This window comes from Calliopsis andreniformis, chromosome 12, assembly GCF_051401765.1.
Source record: "Calliopsis andreniformis isolate RMS-2024a chromosome 12, iyCalAndr_principal, whole genome shotgun sequence".
Lineage (NCBI taxonomy): Eukaryota > Metazoa > Arthropoda > Insecta > Hymenoptera > Andrenidae > Calliopsis > Calliopsis andreniformis.
Window position 1 is genome coordinate 15,268,122 of NC_135073.1, and position 7,751 is coordinate 15,275,872.

Here is a 7,751-nt window from a genome sequence, read left to right on the forward strand (position 1 = left end):
TTTCACACGTTTCCAAGGATTTGACCGATCGTTTAGCTGTAGCCCCACCTGGTTCAAGTCATATATATTCTCTGGGATATTACAAAGTCTGCCTCCGAAAAATGTCAGCACTTTCGGTGTTTCTGGAGACACTAGACGGTGTTATCGTAAAGTGCCTCGATGTTGTGGAGCGGGAGAAAGGCAGTGGGCGAATCCAGAAACAGAGGGATCCTTCGGTCGCGTAATCGTTCGAACGAGATAAAATTGGAGCGTAAGCCGCAATAAAATCGTAACGAGATTGCGTCGCGTGGGCGTGGTGGGCGGGCTTCAATTATTTCGGGAAGCGTGGCTGGATTTAAAGCACCGCCACGTTGGGAGGGGGAGGTTTGCGTTGAAAATTATTTTACAATTTTATAGGGGCGCACGTGTTTCCGTTCACGTTCTGAATATTGCACAGGGCATACGTACTTTCAGTCCCTGCTCTTCTACGTACGTTACCGTTACCATTCTATGCGGCTTCTCCCCTCAAATGTTATCTCGCCAACGTCTTCGTAATCCCTGGAAAAGAAACGCGACGTTTGGTTCGCTTCATTCACACATCTGTCTCAGCTTTTTCCAGGCCCCCTGTTAACGTTAAATGATACTAAAATAAGACTACAAATCCATCCTTTCCAAAAAGGATCGTTCCCCAGTCATAACTCCCCACGTAATTATTTAACGCGCCGAATAATTAAACGACGACTAGGGTACTGCTCTGCCAGTAAAATCGCGACGACGGTTCATGGCTGCTGCCGGCAGACGCTGTCAGATATCATATTTACAAAGGATAACCGAAACCTCTCTGTGAATATTTCGAATAATAAACGTACTGCGAGGGTCCTACAGTAAAAATGCAACATAGTAATTACTCAGCCCGTCTGCCTTGTAACTTTATGGACAGGGCTTACGTAACTGGTCGCGTTTGCATAATCAGATATGTGAGTTGATGGAAAATGTCTTTATCGCGGGATATACGTTTTACATAATTATATCATTGCGGGATACATTTTGGAGTGGCTCGGCTGGCACCTCTCCGTGTAATTAAATTCACGGAAAACAAGGTGAATACGCGCTTAATTAACACCAGAACCCTATTAACTCCTAGCTCTATGGGGAAAAAAGGAGGGGACACGATAAGGCGTCCAGATAAGACGAGCGATACCTAGTCTCGGGTTTCTCCTTTTGGTGGTCAGATCGCGCGAGCGAGTCGGCCAGGGGAGCGTGCGAGTCGCGCAGGTAACAGAGCCTCGGGATTAATTCTGGCCGAGAGTTTCGGCTCGCGGTGTCTCGCGCGACTCCCGACTTGTTTTGAGTTTAAATACTTTCGCTCGGGCGAGCCGGAAAGAGGGTCCGGTTTAATTTATCGTGCGGGTTAAATACTGTTCGGGGCTCACGGGAGTCCACGCAAGAAGCGACGGAGGCCAGGCAAAGAATCGAGCGTCGAACAACCGTCCCCGGCGATTCCGCTTGAGCGATAGGGGGGATGGGGCGGACAGTCTTTACTCTCGCCACGGCACCGGTGAAAACGCTTTAAGAATCTCGAAACATCTGCTGCCATGGCTGACTCGGGACCCCGTGAAACACACAATCGGTCCACACGTTTCCTGGCCCTGCTCCCGATCTCGATTTTATCGCGCCGATGCGCCTGTTACTGCCGATACTGGCCTCCTCGATCGTATCGATAAAGAGTTTTTGTTTCGTGCCTCGTCCAGACGGTGAATTTTCTCGTAAAAATATAGTATATCGTACGAGCTGTTCGATTGTGCTCCCAGCCACTGGGCGACCAGTTTAATTTGATCGTTCCCCTCGATTCTGAGACACTTCAATTCTTTATAGTAGGTTGATTTATAACGCCTAGTCGCTGGTCTATATAAAACTTGTTAGTGTTGGTACACTATTGTGATTTAATGTTTTATACTTCAACGTGACTTTTCAGTGACCTCGAACGACGAGGGAAAGTCACGAGGAATTACGAGAAATCTTTACAACAGGCGTGATAAATGGAACAGCACATAGATAAAGCGTAATAGATCATCGTGAAGGTGATAAGAACGAACTGTCAGCGAACTATTTATTCATTAATCTACCGAGGTTAACCATACTTAGATGAAATGTTAAATTTCTGGGATTCAAGGATATTCTAGCACGCAACGATATCGTTCATGATTTTAAAAATAAACAGGGGAGCTGGAATAAGTTTGCGTTACTCGAGGGTAAACGTTCCTAGTCGAGGCAACCTACCCTTTGCTTCGTTTGTAAATCTCTACGATCTTACTCCCTGAAAATACCGAATTTCGTTGGGATATTGTTGAGAATTACGCGGGTTCTATTCGCGCGTGAAATTATGTAAATTGGCAAGTCAAACGGTGTTTCGTGGAAAAGGCAGCGATTGCCGATAGCGTTGTTTGTTCCGGTGACGTTTACGCGACCGTCCTGGGAGTCGGCGTAGTCGAAAAACTGCCGCGGCACAATGTCCTGAATTTCAACTTCGCCGCTGGTACGGCCATGAATCATAATTTAAGACGCGGAAAGCTTTGTCTCTCGTTGGAGGAGAGACGCGATTCCGTGCAAAATCATATCCCCGATCGTATCGACGGTTCACGTCAGCCCGCTAAACTTTTTATTTCGCGAACGTTTCAATTTTCTGTATTCCCTCGACGATGACTCCCTCCGCTTCTTGGACGTCGAGTAACAGGTCAGCGAAGACATTGCGCTCTGTCAAACGGTATTTTCGTCCCTGAGAGAATTAGAAATTTCCTGGCGCAACGTTTTTAACGAAAGTCACTCGCGTGTCAAGTGATGATTTACGTTCGTTTTGCTGCATAATCCTGAGAAGTCCTACATTACTGCAAAAAGTAATTAAGCGTTCCCTCTTCATATAGTACGTAACTTCAATTCCTCCAGTTGTACCAAAAGAGCTTGAAGAAATGTCACAGCGAAGAATATCGGACGAATTCTCTGAATTATCACCATGGTCGCAATGAATCAGCAATCACGTGGATTGCGTGGGATACGTATCCCCCCGAGGGTGCACACCGCGAGGAGCAGAGGGATGGAAGAGTTCCTTTCGTCGAAGGTCGATCGCGCCGATTCCTGGAGCTGGTTTCGGCGTGTAGCAGGCACGTCTCAATATTTGGGAAGATATAATCGGCTTATAGTCCGTGGCTGGTAACTTAGGACGGGGCCCTACCTGGCTGCTTGCGTTCCACGAACGTGACATGTGAACGGATCCGGATATCTTGGCCGAAAGAATAACAGAAGCATCGGGGCCACGTAGGAGAAGGACGGCGAGGGGCAGAGGAAGATGAGACCAGGGGCCTCTGGACGTCGTATCGACTCGGTGAGGAACACGAGATTTCAATTACTCGGCTACCATTTCATCAAACCGGGACTCTCGGCTTCTCCTCCCGTGGCCACAAGACCCTCCGGAGGAGCAAGCTTCACGGCCGCCATGTCATTTCTAACGAGCCACGAAATGGGACAGACCTGCATACCGAGCGACCAGAGCAGCCTCCTCGGTTGCTCTTTCGCTTTTGTCTTTCGCCCGTCGTTTGGGAACCGATCAATTTTCTGATGACACTGTGAAACGCGGATCTGCCAACTCGTACTGTCGATCCGTGAACGATCGCAAGAGATTAAATATAACCGACTTGGAGCAGCGCTCAGTGAGTTTTATCTTCTGCACGTCTTGGTGGAAACTCGAGGATTCTTGCTGGATATCGACGTCAGCTTTGCCCTTGGTGAAACCCTCGAAAACCGTCGGGAGAAAGATAACGATTAGAGCTATTCCGAATCGATCCACAGGCGGCAAAGAGCGAAGATCGGCTTCTCTTACTTGTTAGAAACGGAGCAGCGGTCGACGGGCAAAGGGTTGAAAGCGCAAAGCGATATCTCTCTTTCTGGGAAGCTACCTTCGAATGGAATTCGATGGAATTGCACAGTGAAATTAGAAACGCAAGAGAGCAAGTGGCGAGAGGAAACAGGGGAGGAAGGGCTTCGAATTGGTCGGGCTGTTTATCGCGTTTAATCTAAGTGGATCTGCGCGATACGGAATAATCTCGGTATTCATCCGCAGAAAAGAGGGCAAATAAAGGAAGAACACTCGTGCGAACGCCTTTGAGTCGCGTCGCCTGCCCTTATCTCCTTTGGCGAACTACTAGAAACTACGAGGTAGGCCGGCGCGCCTCTTATCGACTTCCTGGAGCTCGTTAATGCTCTCCGATACTAATTAACGAGACGCGAGGACGTTTGTCATCGACACGGTCGCTTCCGGTGAAATTTTCAGCTTGGTATCAGCGATCGGGTCGCCAGTTCGCGGAAAGCTAGCAGGTAAATAAAGCTTGCAACTGATAGCAATGTTATCTGCTTGGTCAGGTAAGCAGATGTGTAGATTCTTCGCTTTTTTATTAACTTTACAGAGGGTATTAGTGTGAAATTGATATCACTTTCCATGTAGACACTTACAGATGAAAAGGGAAAGAAAAAGAATTTGTAAGTTACCTATTAGAAGTTAGCCTATGGAAGTGTCAGTAGATTATAGAACTTACAATTAAAGATTATGTCTGTACGAAGTATGAACACGTAACGAGGAGCTAACCTTCCAATTCCACGTGTTCAGACTTCGGGAATGTATCTGCTATGGAGAGACATATAGACGCAGAGGGAAACCAGAGCGCTGAGGGAAATTTACTAAAGCTAAGAACAGAAGGGGTGTTCCGGAGTTTCGGGCCTTGGCGCTTAAACACTGCGGTGTTACATAATCCTTCAGGATTAACCGTACTCTCGTAGGATTAACTCGCGGAGACGGATTCATAGTCCTCCTCGGTCTCCTCCTCGGATACGTTCGGTCGACCCAAAAATATCAAAGCCCGATCATCACCGCAATCGAAAGATCCTCCTTGTAATCTCCCATGTTAAACGAATCTTTTTCTTTCCCCCGTTAATCTCCCAATAAACTTCGCGTCGGTCGCTAGAGGACGCATCTTTATACTTTGAAGTTTTATGAAAGTCGAATGCGCGTTATTAAACGACGGGTCCCGATACGCGTTACTTTACGTCCAGGGAATTACCGCTCCTTAATGGACGAATACATCTCGTGGAAGTTGGGATCTGCGCGTTACGGCACACTAAAACCGGAATTAGATGCGTACGGGAGAAGAGAGTGCGTTGGGGCTCGTTTAAACCGAAACGTTCGTGATTAAAGGCAGATTACGCGGTGAGTGGCTGATGGTCGGAAAAGGGTGGGACAGGGGGCGAACTTGAGCGACAAAAAGATGAAAGAGAAGGGAACGTGGAAAGAATGCATCGGGCAGAAACGATCGTAAAGTCCTGACGCACGGGACGTCACGCGAGAAGACGTCCAGCCGAACGAAGAAGAAGGGCCCGAGCGACAAAATCGTAATCTCGCCAACACGTCGGATAATTATTCAGATATTCCCGAGAAGAATGTCCGAGGTATCTAGATACCTTTAATGGGGCAAGCTTTCAGCTGTTATCTGGCCAAGGCTCACTCGGGCTTTTACTCGGCTCAGTCGCCCGCGCAGATAAAATACACTCGTAGTCCCCCCAATATAATTAACCGCTATCGGGGCGCGCGGCGTACCGCTTTTTTTCTCTATCTCGTCCTTCCTCTTTCTTTTTTCCCTTTTCACCTTTCTCCTCGTTTTTTATTTCGGGTTCCGGATCGAAATTCCATTACGAGCCATTTATTTTATGCGTGCGTGATCGTCGCCCGCGGTCTCCGCGCCCCGTCGCCGGTCCAGAGGCGAGCAGGATAAGAGCAGAAGTCACCTAACGTCGTTATACGCGAGCAAACGATCTCGCGAACGCCAGCGCGAACTATAAAATTTCCGCTTGCCCGAGATACCGCGGGAATTGTTTATCCCTCGATATATCCTCGTTAAAGAAGCAGCCGCCGATTTCGTAGAATCACGCGACACTCGTCGAAACTTTCAAAAATTTGCATAGTTAACTACACCACTCGGATCCCAGGATGTCGAAACCCGGAGAGGGGGTAATTATCGTGACAAATTATTGAAACTACTCGCGACTAATACCATAGGTATTCGCGTAGGCGACTTGTCGCGAGGCTCCTCGAGGAGAAACCTGTCGCCAACGCAGATAACTCAATTTCCAAAGCAACGATCGGACCTACGAAAGATCTGAATGATTTTAGCCCGACATGTATCTTATTAGAATACACAGGTTAAGCAATTATGGAACACGTATTATAAATCGATCGTCCTCGAAAGCAAACAGAAGGCGTAGGAGCAAGGTCGCTCATAGAGTAGAAAGTCAACGAACCGATTGGTCGAAATATCGCGAGGCGCTGGGGATAGCCGGTCCGCGGACGTCCTCGGCCCGTTATCGGCTGGATCGTGACAGTCCATAATTTCCCGCGGAGCCAGAGCGAAGTCGGAGCGTGCACGTAGCAGACGCGTGGAGAGTGGCGAGCACGAGGATCGGCGGGGCGATCGCCAGGTGATAACCGCGTAGGAAGAGCGCCGTGGCCATTGTGTTATCGCTCGTGGTAACGACGCGTCTTAGCAGCGGTCGTAGCAGCGGTCGTAGCAGCTGTCGTTGCCCGTAAGAAAGAAGCGCTGGGGCACCCGATACGGTATGCACGCGAGAGAGCTCCGCTCTCATATTAATGCGTCCTTCTCGCGCCACCCTTTCCGCGATTTTTTCGGCTGGCCTTCGTGCAGGGGGGGGAGAGGGGTGACGGGGAGGGGGACACGGCCGAGCCACGAAAGGAATATCAATTTTGAATCCGATCGGCGGATACGCTCCGCCGTTCCATCTCGAGACGGCCGCGAGAGAGGCTCCCTCTTTCTCTGGACCGGTCCCAAACTGGTTCTTCTCTGTTCACTCGAAAGCTCCACCCGATACAGCTCGCGGCGGACATCGACGAACGATTCGTTATGATCGTCGCTGTGGACGGTGCGCTATCTAGATTCGGCATGAAAAAACGAGGAGATCGAGGCTGCTCTGCTAATTGGTGATCCGACGCGACGGCACAACTGTCCGCCAGCTGCCTTCCTTTTGCCCTCTTTCTATTCCTCTGCGACGATATGTCCCCAGGCCTTGATAGTCGGTTAATTTAATTAATACCGAGCTAGAGCCTCTTCCTGTCGCATGACTGAGAGGAATCGCGAGGTTTATTAGTTTGTAGCCAACTGTAACTCGCAGAAGACGTTAACGGTAATTGATCAACCTTCTCGTGCATGCGATATATTAAACTTCCCCTCGCGTTTCGTTTGCTCGAGCATGAGTGAAAAGGTGGTCCGCTCTGCGACCGCTTGATCGCAGAAACTTCTCCGACGTGATCTTTCGCTGTGCCGCAACTACGGCGTATTGCGACAGGTTCTTCTGTTTGGTCGAAAAGTCAAGCGTCGAGGCGTTAAATAACGCAGGAACAATAGGGAATTCCAATAGCAAATTCTTACCGCGCACGTGGAGCTTTGCTCTATGCAGGATACAATGAATTTTCTCCGTGCAATATCTCCGTAAAAATTCGTGTCTCCTGAGTGGTTGAAAACGATAAACAAGTCACGAAAGATGCTTAGCTGCTAAAAGATATTACTGTTGCAATTGCACGTTCCCTCGTATTATAGTTGCCCCGCTTCGCGAGGAATCTCCACGAAAACTCGCTCGGTAGTCGAACGAGCGAAGCAGCAAGATGAGACTGGGCCTCTCGAGGAAAGCATTTCAAGCAGCGAAAGCCAGTCGCGCGT